Source organism: Monomorium pharaonis, chromosome 1 (genome assembly GCF_013373865.1).
Source record: "Monomorium pharaonis isolate MP-MQ-018 chromosome 1, ASM1337386v2, whole genome shotgun sequence".
In the NCBI taxonomy this organism is placed as follows: domain Eukaryota; kingdom Metazoa; phylum Arthropoda; class Insecta; order Hymenoptera; family Formicidae; genus Monomorium; species Monomorium pharaonis.
This window is the reverse complement of record NC_050467.1, coordinates 20,841,356-20,860,609: the sequence shown is the minus strand read 5'-3', so window position 1 is coordinate 20,860,609 and position 19,254 is coordinate 20,841,356. Positions and strand designations below refer to the sequence as shown.

The 19,254-nt window shown below is 36.0% G+C and overlaps 1 protein-coding gene and 1 long non-coding RNA gene across 8 annotated transcripts in view; both read left to right on the top strand.

The window, feature by feature from the left end:
• Positions 1 to 19,254, top strand: part of LOC105834520 (nucleolysin TIAR) — a 532,534-nt gene that overhangs the window by 384,723 nt on the left and 128,557 nt on the right. The window lies entirely within an intron of this gene.
• On the top strand, positions 826 to 4,538 carry LOC118648918. Its single transcript, XR_004965510.1, has 2 exons — positions 826 to 901; positions 2,566 to 4,538. It is a non-coding gene; the product is annotated as an uncharacterized LOC118648918 (long non-coding RNA).

Sequence of the window (19,254 nt, the reverse complement as noted above, 5' to 3'; positions counted from 1 at the left end):
ACCGTCACCAGTTCCGTCCGATAGATAATCGATTCCGATAATTGTGCGACGCGACAGTTCAAGCATGACTGTACGACGATACCTATTGTTTGCAGAAGCGCAAGTTTCAGTTGGTAATGATCAGTATACAGCGCGTGTGGATACGGCGATGATGACCATTTGGATAGAGTGAGCGCAGAGTGGGAGAATGCATAGGGAATGCGGGAATGCGCATAGAACGTATCCGCATAACCGGATATGAACGTATTAATTATTGAAGACGCGGGACAGAACGACTGACCGCACGGTAGATAAAAACATCACGGAACGAACAGCCACAGAACTCACGGATTATTTTGGGGCTGCAATTACATTTTTTATACGGCAATCCAATGTTACGTCTGTCCGGTGCAACAGCGCGCCACCACAAAGCGCATCTACTATTCGGATCGAATTAATATTGCCTGTTTTACTTTGAATATAACGCGTGTCGAAGTAAAAACAAAAACCCTTTGTTGTCAAAGAACTAGTGAAATAAAATATCGCTTGCTGTAAAATATCGTATTTTCAGATAACGATGATTATTATTTCGAAATCGTGGACGTGTTATTACGCTTTACTTCAATAGACTCTTCTAGCTTTTTATATACAACGCATTTTTGAATACGCACTTGCAATCCTTGAAACTCGTTAAATTGTGCTACTTTTGTAGCAATATTACAATGCAATTCAATTGTGCAACGTGATGAAAAACCGGATCTCTTTTAAAAACCTAAATCGTTTTAATACGGCATGATTATACCGCGTTTATCAGTGAACACAATTGTAAATTTCAACATATACGTTCGTATAACTTGTAGTCTCTTTTAACAGTTTACGATAACAATTGGTTTTTTAACGATTTTTGGAGCAAACTTTATAGGTAAGAGAAATATATAGGTAATGCAAGTAAATAACATTAACAAATGCAAAACAGCGTTAACAAATAGGCGGATTTACGGTAACGTTTGGCGCATTGCCAAGCTACTTAAAATTTGAACAATACGTAACGCCTCGAAAATCAATACAGACGATTCATAACTTTGCACGAAACGTGCATCTTAATTCTAGCTCGTGTAACTCTCTGCAACAAGATTAAAATGAGCTTAAATTTATAAAGACGTTAATATGAAATTTCATCGTAACGATGTAAACACTTTACTGATTCTCTTAGCCAGCTTTTCAACACTATACACTTGTTATTATGTAACTATTATAATATTATTTTTTTCTTTCTTGGGAGGGACATTAACTTTCTTTATCCTAAAATCAATATCACATAAAAAATTTGTTTTAAACTGATATTTAGTTGTATTTTTAACTCTGACGCTATGAAATGGTATATGATGTAATATTATAACGTAATATTACTTTATACTTTTTGCATTTTCGTAAAAAGTTTTAACGACTTAATTATACACTTAAAAATCTTAATATTGTAAACTATTTTATTTATGATATAATATCATGGAATATATAATTTCGTATTAACGAGCTAGTCACACACGTGTTAGTATTTATATTATTTATAAAGTAATATTATTTTTAATATGCGATAACTTAATACCTTTATTTAAATATTTAATAATAGTTAATTTATAGTCAATTTAACGGTAAACTAGTCCTGAAATTGACCGACTAAAGCGACCCGTTTTCGTCTATTGTTACGTTGCACACGTATTAAGTTTCCGGGAAGTGCGACAGCGTGATAATGCATATCGTGGTGGTGGAGTAGCTTTTCCTATTGCTCCAATATGAAAGTCAGTGCGCGATATGGTCGCCAATTAAAAATTTAAGTCGAACACCGCGTATCTAAAGTTTATTAAACACGACCGTTCTTTGGCGCCGCCACATAGAAATTCAATTTCGTCCCTGCGAAGCTTCGCGTAGGATTACGAGATCGCGAGGCTTCTACTATTCGGTGCAATCGAGTTCCAACTACTACGTAAACGGCACACGAGCACATTTTTATCTAACCGCGACCGCAGCGTGCAATCAGAGAAGCGCCCGTTGACTCGTGACGCTTCCGGTTCAGGCTTCCGGTCCACGGAACCGCACCGTTTCCGTTCGACTGCCCAGCCCACCGATCCCGACTGCCGACCGCCGCGGTATATCGAGAGCTCCATGTTCGAGGAGCGGTATCGAGATCAGTGCTAACGCTTCGTCACGAGAATGCAAGGACGGAATACTTGTACGCTCCCGGATAATTAGTTCCAAGTGGTATTCGTCGTGGTTGCAGAGAATCGAATTACCGTGCATGTGATCCGCGAGTAATGTAGGTTATTTAACTAACCTAACGCCCGAGTTGACATACAGGATTCATTGTCTTGAAAGATGCCCTAATCAGTGTTTCGATGTAGTAATTTTACGTGCGAGAAGAAAATTGCCAGTTTTGCCAGTTAATTTCGACGAGTATTTGCATTCAAAAGGAATAGTCAATGATGACTTTAACATAGTAACTAATTTTTCATCATCGTAATAAAGCCCAATAGAGCTATATATTTTCTTTCTTTTTTAATTTGTGATGTATATTTATGAAAAATCTAGGGTCGTTTACAATTTATATTCCACGCTCGGAAGCTATATCTTCTCCAAGCTTTACGGCGAGATACTCCGCATTACCTTAACGAGAATGTGAAATTCATGTTGCGGGATGATAACAAATGAAGCGCGCATCGCTTCAACATTCGCAGCAGGACAAGGAATTTGTTGTGAGGACGACTACGAAATTAAGGATCGTGAAGGATCCAGTGCAACGTTTTCTAATCTTGTTCGAGTCAAATAATTGCGGTCGATCATCGTTGAGTGAGAAAAGTGGTAATCGGCGCGCCAGGTGGATGCGGCTGTATCTGTGGCCGTGATACGCGAAAATGGCGGTTGCGCCCGGTAAGAATAAATTGAAAATGGGCAGTGCGAGCCGATACTACGGTGCTTATCTCATCTACGACGTGGCAAACTCATGCCTCGCCGCCTTGCACGCCAAGATGCCTCCTCCAGTCGTCGTCACGCGAACCAACCCTCCGTCTCCTGTGCACGTCCAGAACCCCCGTAAGTTTTCTTCGTCTTTTCTACATTTCTCCGTTTGTGTGACTGGCGCTTCGGTAACGCGATAGCGATTGCAGATGTTCAATTCCCTCGATTTTCTTCGCGTTTCACCAATTAAATTTTTCCTCCGAGATGAATCTCTTTAGTGATGGATTTGGTAAAATGTAATAATGTAATTTCACGAATTGTTTTGTAGATTTTCACAGCTAGGATGATGCAATATTTCCGTAATATGGGAAGATTTATTATTATTATTAAATATAATGAAAAAAACATCGTATATAAAATTTACATAGATAATATTCTGCAAATAAAAATGTAGACATTCTATGAATAAATATAGAAATTTACATTGCAGATTATATGTTTGAGATTAGGCGAGTATCATAAGAAGATATGTTCCGATATCTAATCTATGAGATATTAAGTACGATACAAAACAAATCAAATTGTTCTTCTTTGTTACCAACAATAAGATATGAGAGCTCGTATAGATAGTTAATGGCAGGATCTTTCGGTTGCATGTTTTGAACCGATTAGAACCAACACATTTAAAAAGAAAAAGAAGAAGAGGATATTAAACGAACAAACGTGTAAAAATAAAATGTTTTAACGGTCTTGTTAACTTTATCAAGACGATTTACCAGGCAAGAATTACTTATCGCTTTGTTAACAGCTATAATATTGCACATACGTATTTATATTTGGACTGCACAGCGACTATTCACACCGAGATATATAAAACCATGTTTCGGCCAAACATATTTACGTACATTTATTATATTGCGTCGCACATGAACAGAGACACATAATTATATTATGCGGACTGAGTTACATTCAGTATTACAATATTTTTAATTACATTAATGTAATACGAGAATGCCTCGGCTCATATCACGATGCCATCGCATTTTCATAGCCAGTCCAGCACGAGATTGTACTTTCATTTTTAACCCCAACGTAGATAAAATCTAAATACGGCGTTTCTCTCGAAAAATTCGAATCAATTTCACGTAGTAGGCGAGGCGCTGTATGGTATACTAAACAGTTCCACGCCCGTTTCCGCACAAACGACTTTTAAGGCAATATCGATAACATTAAATATTCACTACCCAAATACGTCCAAAGCTGATGTCTTATTCAGAGAAATAGCGGCGTAACAGCGTGCATGCGAGTACGGTGTACATTATTCTCATAACCGTATGCTGCAGCAATGCGTAGTAAACTGTTTTCAATGGCGAGTATCGCTATACGTATAATATCGCAATATATAAACTAATAGTGATGGTAACTCGAGGAAGACTTCTCATAACAGCTGCCGATCCCGTGTCATGGGTGATGGCAGCCATGCTTAAACTTCTTTAATATTGCACAGAGAAATTTTTAGACTGCAAAATTTTATTTTTTTTTTATGTTGTTTTTAAATTGTCATTTCAATATCTTTGAGATAATACTGTATAAAAAGAATACAAAAATTATATAATTGAGAGAAAATAGAAAAAGCGATTTCAACAATACAATAAGCGACATGTCAAGCTTAAGGAACGATAAAAATTACGCTTGTTTAAATTAGTAACTTAATAATTCACTTGTCGCATATATTCGTCATCAATATCTGTATGGTTAATGTATAAATCTGTTCATTGTTTGAGCATTGATATCTCGCGCTAACAATTTTTTTCCCTCTTGACATCCACCCTTGTCAACGACGCCGGGTAGAGACCGATAATACGCGACAAACTCAATAATACATCAACATCCGATATGTCGGGCCGTGCTTTCTCCCTCTACCATTTCTCCCGACACCTGCTTTCGCGTCTCTTGTCATATTTTATTTTCTTCCTTTCCCTTATACTTCCAACAGTCGGCCAGGTAAGGAAGTAAGAAGGCATAGATGCCGGCATAAGAAAGGGGTGGAAACACCCTATGAGACGGGATAGCGTGTCTGTTTTGATTTATAAGAATTCGCCACGAACCCCTAACCCACCTTTCTAAGTCTGGCCTCACCCCCGGGCTCTCATAGATCGAGCTAGATCAACCCCCACCCTCTCGACCTATCTCGCGCGTGAATAATAGGCAGATACCCTACTACCCATCGCTCCACCAACCTTGCTACGATTTTCTCCTCTCATTCCCTACCACTCTCTGTCTCTTTCTTGCTTTTTCCACGCTCTTTTTTCATTCGTTTCTATCGCGTTTCGATCGCGCGCCGATCGTTCTTCTCGCGAACGACGGACGAGCTTCATCTCGTCGCTGGTCAATGAAACGATCTATCAACGTTTGTGCCAGAACAAGAACTGTTACAAAACATTAGCGAGTCATGAAAGATTTTGCATCGCCCGTTTCGCGAGGGTATACACGGATCGGGGACATGTCATCAATCTTTTTACTTCGCGCGCGTCGGTCCGGTTCCAACGCGGCTGAAGATGAGTCGTGATATCCGAGAGACGAGTCGCGCTAATTTGCAGATGTTGCATTCTCACATTGATAAATAGGAGATATTATTTCGATTACTTTTATTTTTCAATGGAGTTACATAGATCTGATGTTCAACTGAACTGTTTTTCAATTGAAGGCGAAGGTTTTGTTGCATAACAGGGTGTATCTCTATTTTGAAAGATAAATGAAAATCCAGGATTTTATAAGATTTCTCATTCTAACACATTATCAATATTTTTTATAATCTTTTAGTTTACAAGAAGTACAAAGTATGGTTTTATATTATTTTATTTTATAATAGAAAATATTACAAGATTCCAGGATCGAATCTTTTATAAGGAAATTAATATTTTATTTCAGTAATGACTTTTAAAATATTTTATAAAGATAGGACGATATTTCTGTTATATAAAAACACATTATGAAAAATCCATTTTATTATATATAAAAACAATTTAGAATTTGAAAGAATAACATTTGTTATTATATATAATGAAATGGATTTTTCATAATGTGTTCATAATTCATAATGCAACAAATTCAACAGTGACCTGCTACAATTAGAACAGACTACGCATTGCGTACTGAAGAAGACAGGAAACGAAATGTCTGCAAACTTTCTCAATGCACGTTTGTCGACCTACTTGTTTCCTCAATGGGAGTTTTTCACAACGACACACCTTGTCATTGCGGTATGCTCGTCTGCTTTAATCTACTTATGATTGTTATATCTCTAGAAAGACCTACTGCCCCGACTCGGTCATCGATTATTGCCATAACAGTAAAAGTGATTTTATACCTACTAGTTCATTAACTTTCGTTGCAAGCGCAATTTAAATGTAATCCCACGAAAGAAAAAGTGTATAATTACATATAAAACATTAATTTGCAAATATATATAATAGTTTTTTTATGAAGATTTCAAATATAGCGCAAAATAACGCATTAAACATTACATAGAAGTAAATAAGAAATACCATTTGGTACAATATTAAAGTCATATATATATATATATATATTTTGGATTTTACACGTAATATCTCACACTATCTAAATGCTGATATAACTTTGCCGTACGAATGTTCACGTTTGCTGTTTCACGAAATCTCATGAAATATGCTGTGTGTACCAACGTTATTCAAGGCGAGCACAAACGCATCGTAAGTGCTACCATACGCTTAATTATTCATAGGCGCACTTGTATAATTATCGTACAGTTTCTCCACAATATCGCACGTATGTATCGTTATTCGTGCTGCGACCCTGCCATCGGCCAGTGTCATACCACCGAACGTGCAATTTTTTTTTTACATTGTTCTCACGAACGCGAGGTGTACATCGATCGATTCCGTGTACTTATAGCTTTAGAGCTTGCAGCCTGAAACAAAATGCATGTGACATGTACACGTTAGCCGAAAGGCAGATACATTTTACATGTCGATGTAAAAGCTAAATATTTTGCGCCATTAATTAAACGAAAAGTGGCGTCAATAATTTTTATATACGTTGCGTTTTATTTTAGTTGTCATGTTTTAACATTAATTTAAAACAGTATTACAAACATGATGAATAAAATTAATCACTTGATTTATTTATTAATAAAATTTATCTAAATTTGTTTATATCGCGTATATTCGTACAGTACGCATCAATATTTAATAGCGTATGCGGCTAATAAACATTTGTCAATTTTATATAAAATTATTGATTTCAACAGTGATATTTTCTCAATGTTACGTGCCATTCGAAATTCGTTGGTATTCAGCCTGTTATTTTTGTACCTTTATCTTAATTAAAACAGAAAAGTGAGTCGTGCAGGTCGCTCGTAAAGCATCTCGCTTGATTACAGAAACAATACCTTGTTAACCTCCCACTAGCGATCTGCCAATCACGTCTGCAAGAAAGAGCGCTGGCGTGCTGTTTAGATGGTCGGAGACTTTCATAGTATTTGTTTAATCGTCGTAATTCCTCTGGATATCGGCTTGTCATAGATGCAATAAAGATATCGTTATTGTCATCTTTCGCTCACGACCTGATTACGCCATTCAATTTATAATAATGAGATGAGAAAATTCTTCTGTATAAAAGTTTTTGAATATTTATTCTGTGATTAAGAGTCTCTTTTTTTAATTACATCCGAATTTTAACCAATATTTATATATAATCGCAAAAAAATTATGAAATAACTTTTTACATCTGTATTTCATACACATTTAATTATATACATCCATTTTATATTCAAAAAGAAGAACATAAAACTTCTGGAAATTTATTGTGGTCAAATAATAACGGTAAGGGTTTACGATTTAGTTGCTATGTATCGCTCTGTACGTTTTAAAATAACAATCCAATTTCCGTGCAGGAACATTTTATACACATACTCGCAGATATTTGTGAGGTCAAGCCCGAATTACTCCCCCGGGGAAGCCCCCTAGGTTACCTCTTCAAAATTGCTTTGCATAACGTATTTGTGTAAGATACAAGAGATTCTCCAAAAAAAATTATTCCCCCGTTAAGATAAAAAGAGCGGCACATAATATTTCTTCGTTATTACTTCCCAGCACCACGGTAGAAAAATTCGAAATTCACGGGGAATACGCAGATTGTCCTTTTATACGTCGCGTCGTCCACATAACAGGCATTCCCGGGAAAAACGTATCGTACATTGAGGTGATAAAATAATGCCATCGTAAAAATAAAAGCATATGGCTCATATCACAGTGAAATTGACAATATGCATACATATCGGCACGATCTTGAATGTAACGATGCAAACACTACAATCGCGAAGCTATCGTGTAACAATTTTCATACAGATTCATCGAGATATTATCACAATACGGGTAATAATTCAATCTGTAATTCACATTTTAGAACAATGATATTTATGTCTGTATAGAAGTCCTATAGAAAGGATGTGTGTGTGTGTGTGTGTCGAAATATATAGCACGTTATAATTTTTCGCATAGTTACAAAATGATATATTACTATAAATATATAGATATATCGGGTATTTGATAACATATGGACATAATTACAGAAATAAATTCAGGATATAAAATAACTCAAAAAGTTTACATGCACTTATAGGACAATTCGGCTCAGTTATCAAGATAGTTATATAAATAATTTTATTACTGTTATACAACCAAAAAGTTTTATATATATAAATTTTCAAGTAGAATTGTTATAATTAATTGTATTATTATTATTATTTTATTTTGCATACATATTGCAATAGATTATTATTAAATAGATTACTATTAATGGGTTTATATTATTAACATAATATAAAGCAATTAAATTTAAACAATTCATATGATCAGCTTTGTACGAAAAAGAGCTGCAACTTATATGTCACTTTTATTTACCAAACATTCTTTTACCGTGCATACGAAAACAAAATTTACGAAAAGTTATTCGTCCGCAATAGTAACGAGAACGCGGAAGTCATTTTTCAATGGCAGAGTTTCACTTGATATAATGGCAGATCGTTGCTGGGTCGGGCCGGAGCCGTTCTGCGCGCGTTCTGCGGTTTTATGAGATGTGAAATTAAGCCCTTCTAACTGCCGTCGGTCATTTTTTACATCCAAAATAGACCCGCGGCGTCCTTCTAAAGTTAGTACGTATCGATGCGGAAAATCAATATCATTCTGAGAACCCGCGACCAGCGTAAACAGCAAAATGTTTTGGTATGTTAAATAGAAACTTTTGAACGTGCATTGATTGATGCCAGTAAAGTAGACATTGTAATTATTGGAACTATTCCGTTAATAAACTCTGTACTTTAGTATGGAGTTACGAACTACATCCTATTTGACATCAAATTATAAGAATTGTTTTACTTAACTTTATTAAAATTTTATATCTTATATTTTGTATTAATTATTATAGATAACATAATTTTTAATTTTACATCTAATTTTATTTTTAAATGCTTAAAGTGATAGATACATTTATTCTCTCGTATTTAAATCTACTTCTTAAAGAGCTATAAAAACTCAATTTGTATACGTCACATTTCTCTTAGTTTCACGAGTAATATAAGTTAATAAAAATGATCTCTCAGTTTCTATTCCATCATAATTTTCCGTAATTATTGAAAAAAACTGTTAAGTAATCGTTATATAACTTGTATAAATTTACCACATGATTTTTTAACGCGAAATACAAATCTTAATATTTAATAAAACTATAAAATAATAATAACAAGATAAATTACATTTAAATTATATACATTATATATTTATTTATATATTATAATATAGTTTTTGTATTATAAGCTTGTTTTATACAAAGCTTTAAGTACAACTGTTTTCAATGCAATATTTTCCAGTAAATCGGATTTTTATTAATTCTTTGTTTCTCATGTATGCTGTTTTCTCTAATAAACAAATTTTTTTTAGTAATGTGATAAATATTTATATTATTGCTTATATTATGAAATAGTAAATTATTCCATAAAGCGTTTATATTCTTAGAATGTGCATGTCAAAGCATCAAGAAACGCTGATAGATCGATTCGTAACATATTCTACCTTTGATATGTTAAATTTTCTGTCACTCCTCTTTCGAAAACAGACGATATTTCTCTCGCGTTTCCGTTTTCGATTTCTCTTTATTCCGTTAAATTCACTTCACCCATCGCTTCATTCTTTCGTCATTCCCCTTCGCGCTTTCATTCATCCCTACTTATGTTCCCTCTTTCATCCCTTCGTGAACTTAGCGAAGTCTTCTACAGCTCGCTGCATCCAGCAGATTCGTTTCCTTGCCCTAGCTGTTCTTACCGTCTCCCAACGTCTTCGCTTAATTACCAGCCGTTTAGGTCTTAATTGTTAATTTAACGCGTTACGTTATTCTTCGCGATGCTCGTTAAAGGTGAAAATGCGGGTCGGTTACGTCGCAAGGAGGGGAAATGAGATTTCTCTTAAGAACCACGAAACGGAAACGAGAAAAACAGCAACAGACTAACAAAAAAATAGGAGTGGGAAGGCTGACGCTTTAGCGCGACCATGTCGTTAATGGAGCATTGTAAAATGTATAGGGCGGATATATAACTATACGGATGTCGCGATAAGAATAGCAAGAAGATAGCAGGTTTACTACTGGATCTTTTAACAAGTGCCGCGATCCACGCGGCTTTGACAAACTGTCATGATTATTACGTTCTCACGCGCAGGAAAATATCTATAATATCTACATTTATTCCATTCCATTTTCTCAAATGTAGTCTTCAAGTTTAACTTTAATGTGTTTATGAACTCGCTATAGCAAAATATACACATAGTTTTAAAATATTTTTATAAAATATCTTTTAAAAATATATAATGATTTAGGATATAATTTAGTACATTTATATATGTAATAATAAATATATTAATTACTAAAACATATCCGCATTATTTAACAAATATTACAAAAAATTACATTTTGACATTTCCAAAAGTCAAGAACTCTCTGTGCTTTTTAAAAAGATGGAAATTCTATTTTTCAAACTACCGATGAGTTTTTCACATCGATGCGTCAAATAATTCAATCACGATTTTAAAACTAAATTTACGTTTCTCTAGCGGAAACTGCACGTCAATGGTCAAGGTCCTTTCGTTAGACCAAAAACGTTATTTTCTCTATGTATTTCAGGGTCGAGCGGGAACGGTAGTTTCTCGTCCTTTCCTCTACTCTCCTTTACCTTCCTCTCTCTCTCTCTTTCTCGTTCCTACATCGCGCTTTCTCCCTGTCTCTCTCTTTTTCACTAAAATTCCTTCACTCTCTTTTTCCTTTACAAGTCCGAAGGTAAATATTTCGGTCACGTAGTACCCATCGTTCTCTCTCAAATGCCGGAGCTTGCAAGCTACGCGCTCAGTGCACTGCTCTGAGTGATATTTTGCTATTTAATCCTCTCTCGATGTTCAGCGCAGGTTCGCGCTCGTTTTCTCTTTGCACGTTTCCTATGGCCGGCACCGTTTCTCTAATTTCCAAGGGAAAACGTCTCAGTTCGCCGTCATCGGCAGTCCTAGCAGCATCAAGCGATCCACCAGCTTCGGAAAGCCATTCCCGACGGTGCAGGCAACGGTATAACCATCTACCTTCAACCATCTACTCTAAATCTAAACGAGGATAGCAGCGGCTTGGTTCATAGGTTACATGAGTGACCCGTCGACGATTTTTCTCGAACAAATCCTGGCCCTTCCTTCCACTCGTAGCATTCGAGCAAGTTTGCCTCTTTTCTTCCTACTTCATTGTTATCTATTGTCATTCGCCGCTTGAACAATTCGTTCGATAACATAATAGATTAATTCGTCCTTGTCGACGATATCCAGAGAAGAAGCGACTTCTCAACGCTTATCGATGCAATGCAATTAATGTCAATTGATTTTGTTCAAGTTTTGTTTCTCTCCATTTTTATCGGAGAACCCAAGATTGAGAAGTGGCTCCTCTGAACCAATAACCGCAACATCCGAAGTGAAATTAAGTCTGCGACACGAATTCTAAACTTGAAATCGGGGACCGGGCTTTATTGTAGAAGTTGGTAGGAAACGCGCTAAATCACAGCACGTACATACACGCTCGTGTATATGTGCTCGTATTGATCTTTATGCGTTACATGAATAAAGTTCATGATATGAAAGCGGAGCTGTAGCCATTCCTTCGTCTATTTCTATAGATATAAGTGTTTCAAATTAAAACGAAATCGTGCTCTGTATAACTTTTTCTTCTCTATTTTCACACAATTTTTTATATTACTTTAAATTAACATTATTTTAATTATTTTATGTGTTTCCAGATTTTTATCATTTAAATCTATGTAATTTCAGAACATTTAAATAAACAAATGTTTATTTTGATCTGTTACGATGTTACATTTTAATAATTCTGTGCTCAATCTAGCAATGCATTGATCTTCTGATTCTTTCAAGTTTTTGCAGCAATACTTTTCTGTTAATTAAAAGACATATTTCTTTTTTATTATAAAATCAACTAGGCGGCACACATTTTTGCGAGCCATCATTCTTTTAATCTTTAAAGGTCGAGTTGTAGAAGCATAGTAGAAGAAAGAGGGAGAAAGAGAGAGTAATTACGTGCGGGGTCGACTATGAGCACCTTAAATTGCTCGGATGCACATCGTGATGAGCGACGGCCAGGCGCGGGGAACTTTATTAGCAGCGGGTCCTATTTATAAACTAATAGTGATTTATAAACAGCGGCCAAACAATGGCGCGGTGTGACCATGAATCACCGCAGCCCAGTGAAAATCGCGGCGCGCTGCCGCGGGCGAACACGTTAAGTCTTCGCGAAAATTAAAGAGCTTTCGCGAAAATTACGAGGGACATAGAAAACCGCGGCGCAGTAACGTCAAGACTTTTGCATACCATTTGCAACAAATTACGAAAGGAATGTTGAAGTTTGGACAGTTCCAATTTACTCCGTGCCGCCTGACACGGCCGTGTGCTTTGGATCTTTTCCGCCAGTACTAAATGTATTGGACGAAACGTATCGTAATTTGGCAAGCACAGTCAGACAGGCGTTGGTTGCGCACGAATAGTCTCTTATTCGCGTAAGGACAAACATTGTAGCAGATGCAATTTAGATTCTGCATTTCTCGACACATAGAAATAATATTGAAATTAAAAAAATAAATAATAAAAAAATATATAAACGTTAAAAGATACATTTCTTTATACTTGTAGCACTGATGTGAATAAATTTACATTACTCCATTTCTACCAATGGTTAACTTTAATCGTGGTTCAACTTACTCTTTATCTTTTTTTCACTGTTTAGAATTAGAAAAACACAAAAAAGTGATTTAGAAATCGAGATTAAAGTTAACATAGACATAAATTTCAATTTCTATTGTCAAGCGAAGAATCTAAATTTAAATCGAAAGGCATAATGTAAAAAAGTGTAGTAAAAAGTTGAAAAGTTTTTGAGAAAAGGCTTCACTATATAATAAAAAGTAGAAAAACAGTATGTTCTTTCGTGCATCTCGCATAATATACATATATTTGCATGCAAAGACTACAACATGTCTTTCTTCAACGATTCTCTTTTGCACGCGTAGCATACTTTTCAAGACTTTGTCTTTTCATAAGATTCCTGCCCTATAATTTTACCTCTGAATCATAACTTACGTAAAATATTAGCTGGTTGCACGATGCGACGGAAGTTGTTAAGAACTTCGCTTCGCTTTAAGTTAAACGAAAAAAAATTGTTTTATTTATACGCACTGTTAGAGATTAATACATAAAAAGAGCTATTTTTTTCTTCATAGCATATAAACCGTAGATATTTCGTTATTTTACGTAACGGAAAAGTCGACTTCAAACTGATGAAAGAATCCGTATATAAAGTTTGTCAATCTTAATCAAGATCACCCCAGTATGTTCGAATTGCGAGCAATCCAGCTACGGCCAATCTTCACCAATAAACGGTCAAATTCGAGAAAAAGGAGAAAGCGAAGAGACGAAGACCCATGCACCACGTTCGTTTCCCATCCCCACAGCTTACCACTTTACCCTTTTTATTTCACGAGATAGATAAACGGCGTTTCGTGTCCCTTGGAATAACCGACTGCGATACTGCGGCATGAAATTGGACGACGCTGTCACAAGAATCGCATTAGTCGTCGGGCGTAGCGTGCTGGAAAGTGCGCACACAAGCTAATTACAGGACAACACGAATGCCTCTAATTACTTTTATTCCAATTCCAACGAAATTTGTTGGAGCGGGATTCCCCGTGGACGTGTATATCTATGATGCATCCGACGATGAAGGTACGCGTGTGCATATATCTAGCAATGCATGCCTATTGTCCACAATAATTTCACTATTAAAATTCGCGATCGGGGATAATCTGTAAGTTGACCGGAATCTCGATGACAAAGCAGCGGCGGCGTCCGTTAGTTTCATAGGGTCGTGAGCATGCATAGTCGTAACCATGATAAAACACGGTCACCGAACAGAGAGCTGATTTCCATCGATCGAATCGGTTACACCAGTCTGCTGAATTGCAATTGTAGTAGAGTAGATCGTAGAGATAGGAAGGAGCGGAATGAAGAACACAGTAAACAACACGACACAGGCAAGGAATATGATGCTGTTAAATCCTCCTGTTCTGAACGCCGATACGACATAATATGGTTATGCTTTTTAATGAGAAAAACGAAAGCGAAAAACAATAAATTTAAAAGAAAAAGATATTGTAAGCTGCACTTATAGATTAATCATTACAATCAATGATCATTCTGTTAAAGCATAGATTTATCAGAAAACCATATAAAGAAAGAATGATGAATTATAAGAAGAAAAAAGCTTAGAAAAAAGTACTTTTAATGTAAATTAATTTTATTTTCGGTGGTTAAAGTCCCATCAATAAATTATTGATGAAAAAAGGCCAGTGACATTAAAGAGGAAGTTACTCAGACAGCTCTCTGAAAATAGAAGTCATTCACCTTTCGTGAGGGAGACATGGCAGACGTCTTAAACGAAACTGAGATACTGATAGGATACTGGGAAAGCTGGTGCTCACGCGGAATTGCTTTACTCTTCAGGGACGACAATCCCGTTCGTCTCTCTGGCATGCAATCGAATCATTCCTTCAGATCGGCACCGGCCATCTACTGTCTCCACTATTAAGTAGTTTGTTCAACGATTTGGATCTATATATTTGCACGAACGAGGTGCAGATGGGATCAGTTTTCAAATCAAATATACTTTGATTCCTCGCATATTATCAATACAAAAATAAGTGAAAACAAAACGCATCTTCTCATTATAATCATGTGATTTGACAATAATAGATACATTAATTTCTGATTTTTAAATTTTTTGCTGAATTTAATAATTCTTAGCATTAACGTAAATTTAAATATTTTATTTCAGCGTCCAAAGAAATGTAATTTTGTCTTTTAACCGCTGCCTACTTGCAATTCTGAATGTTTCATTTGATACTTAATTGGCACTAGTCGCGACAGAAAGATAAAAGAAACGCGCGGTTCAAAGAAAAATTAAATTAACACGTGTCGCTTTAATTTGCCAACTCCATTTCTTTCACGCCCCATTACCTGACAACCATTTCATTTTGTTTAATGAAATTATATCAGTGTAACATTGTCATTGATAATAGTTAACTTCCGCAAACAAGTTTGAGTAATTCGATGGCACGGTGTTAGTGTGACGTGTGAAAGGAAAATCGAACGGAAATATACGGCAGTTCGGCGGGGCGAGCAGTGAAAGATCGGCTTTCGTAGGTCTAGCGTTTTTGTAAGTCTGCGGCCGTCTACTTTCCGTTAGTCAAAGGAAGTGCACGGTGAGGTTGCTTTTTAGCCCTTCCAGTTTTTCATCACAGGTTCAAAGAAGATATTATGTAAGTAGAAAAAGAGCGAGAGAAAAAGAGCGCACCGGCGGTAGTCCATTCCTCTCTATCCCGTTCAACTGCCCCAGCAGCTTTCGCGCCGCTCCTTTCTTCGGATGGTATTTGAAAATACTCCTGCTCGCGGAAGCAGGGCTCGGTAAGTGCGGGCTGGAAACTTTGATAGGCGACCACCTAACCGCCTTAGCGGGTTGGTAATTCAAACAAAGCTAGCCCCGTAGTGAACCCGCCGGATCCATAAATCGGTAAAACGAGAGCAAAACGCGTAGATTGAAGAAAGTTGGAGGTAATAGATAGGGAGGAGTAGGCATCCTACGGAATACCAAATGAGTGAGGATAGACGCCACCCAGTCACATATTCTGTACCCAGTGTCTCAACTCTCGACCTTTAATATCCCTCCATCCTCATCCGCGATCCTTCCATTCCCCGTTCAATTCCTAACCGTACTATACGGTACCTACTTCTTCGCAAGGTAGCGATTCGCCTTTCTCCAATATTCTCGAGCTATCTAATTCTACGCGAGGAATAACTGAATTCGATTTGTCGAAGTGACCGAAACTTACAACGGAAAAGAAATGAGCACGGACCTAATGATTTTTATTTTGTGATTGTGATTCTATTATCTTAATTTAACTTTTTCAGTGATAGGTAAACACGATTTTATAACGTCTTAATTTTGTTTATTTTTATAATAATGAAAAATCTGTACGCATGCGGTAGCGAATCAATTATTACTTGAAAGATTAATATTATATTGTTGCCGATGCTGTGTAATACGATTTCGACTCTTCAACTTTACGGCCGAGGAAATTTGGATGAGATTTCCGCCGAGTTCAGTGGGATAGAACCTTATCGAGCTCGCGAAGACAGTTTCCAGCGAACCTTAAGAACTCTGGAACTAATAGCTGTGAGGACTTAAGAGGAAAGCTAGACGAATGAACGAAGTCGTGAAAAGTTTCGGATGGTTGTCAAAGTTCGTCGCGAAGTCGAACGATGAACAGGAAATGCTATGTCTAATTGAGGGGCAGTAAGGAAACGATTGTGGTAGATAACCCTGACCTTATTCTATCTTCTTTCTTCATGTTTTGTAGAAATTTGTTTTATAAATCTAGCATGATATTTAAGTATGATATTTAGTGCATACATATTTTTCTATAATACAATAATATTACACTTTCTTATTATTCAGTATACGTGATGCCAATGTAAAATTAGAAGTCAACTGCATGCTATCAAGATTAGTCATACTATAATGATATACCGCTAACTGCTTTGATAATATTGAATCTACTTCTTGTGTTACTACTCAGACTTCACAGAATCATCTCGCGTAATGTACTGTAAAGGTAAATTTGATGGAATTTGATTAGAGAGTGTCAATAATGAATTTATTTCTAATTAATATCATAAATTGATTATCACGGCATAATGTGCACATCGAAACGTATTCTTGCATATAGAAAAAGAGATAAAATATTTTTAATCATATATAACGTAGTTCCATTTTATTAATTTTATAGTAAAATATATAATAAGAAAACGTAATGAAAAAATTATATATATATTTTTTGCAATTTGAATATTAAATACAATAATATTCCCTTTTATAAGAATATTTTGCAAATCTATTTGCATACTAAAAAAAGTTTCTACATATAATACATGTGTGTGTTTATTTCTATAATTTTAATTATAGAAGAAAGAATATTAATGATGTTAAAGAAATATGTATTACTCGTTTTCACATTGATGGAAATATTCACTAATTTAATTTTTGATATAATTGTCCATACATAATAATGATACTGAAAACTTCTATTACCGCTAGTAACATAAATGTAAAGAAATAAAAATTGATACCGTGTCGCTGCGAGAATGCGCATAACCTGAGCACCACGTATACCATCAGCCAACGCGCATTGGACGCACCAGCTGCACTCACGTGCTCGTTTCATAAATTCTCGTAATTTGACTCACTGCATTTCGGAACTCTTTTATTACATCGTCAGTTCAAGAGCACTCCGTGTAGATGCGCACTTGATTTTTTTACGTGACAGTGTTATCACATATACCGTATCTTTTAATTACAATTAAAAATACGACCCATTAAAAGAAAAATAGGCGAATAAATTATGTTACAATCTTTTTTTAATTTTTATTCATTTGCTCAGGTGATAATTACCTTTGCTTTTTTTTTCTTATAAATATGTTATCAAATTGCATTTAGATTTCCGTATATAGACATTAGCGTTAGAGAAATTTCAACAAATCATATATTTTTACTCTTCAAAATTCCTCTGAATTTGAAGTTTTATGAAACTAATTTTCTAAACATAAGCTATGACTTTTATCATTTTAATGATATAGTACGGATTTTAAGTTACTTCTTTTGACGTTATTGAGAGATGCTAATCCGCGGTTCGACTATACTTGCGGTATAAAAAATATTCATTTCCATAGATCCTACATAGAAACCATATCGTGGTGAGCTTTGCGGCGAGTGATACTCGACGTTGGGTCATTAAGAGTTAAGTAGGTAAAGGATGTATCTATGGCACGGTAGTAACTTCATATCACGTCGCCAATCTTTTAATGCCGTAACGGATTGAAACGAGAGAGAAAGAGAAAGATAGAGATAGATAGAGAGAGAGAGAGAGAGAGAGAGAGAGAGAGAGAGAGAGAGAGAGAGATCGTGATTTTCAACCAAGCGACTACACGGCGGAATGTAATCAACCTTTACTAATCCGAGAAACAATGCAATAATGAAACTCAAATATTTTAAAACTCCGCTACCGCCGCCGACCGGAGAAAGCCAACGCGAATGCGCTGTAACGCGTTTGGGGATGGGCGCAACGTGCATAGTAAATGGATCGACCAATATTTGCGGGCTTTTGGCAAACAATCAAACAAACAGAACCTGCACGCCATGTTCGAACTAAATGTTAGTTAGCGCAAGTCAGGTGTGTGTCATTTCCATTAGTAGTGGTCGTGATTGTGTGGCTGTAACGTGCGCCATCCCTTGTTAGTCTCCGAGCATACATTATCCTGTTATATACTTAACGTACGAGAGCTTTAAATCTGTGTATAAACAACATACATATCTGCCTATATCTTGAGCTCCGCTCTCACAGTTGCTTCTTTTTAGATGAGACACATTGTTGATCTCATTTACATTTCCTTGCTTACATCGCAGCCAAATATTTAACGAACCTGAATGGTCGTCTGTATTACATGTCACTTGTTATGTGTATCAAGTCATTGTTTGTAGTTTGATTCGGAGAGCTTGTTGTTTGTGTCTATCTATAGACACGGTCAAATATAATAATTCTATATGTGTATGACTGTATTTATACATAGATATATACGTGTGCGTATGTGT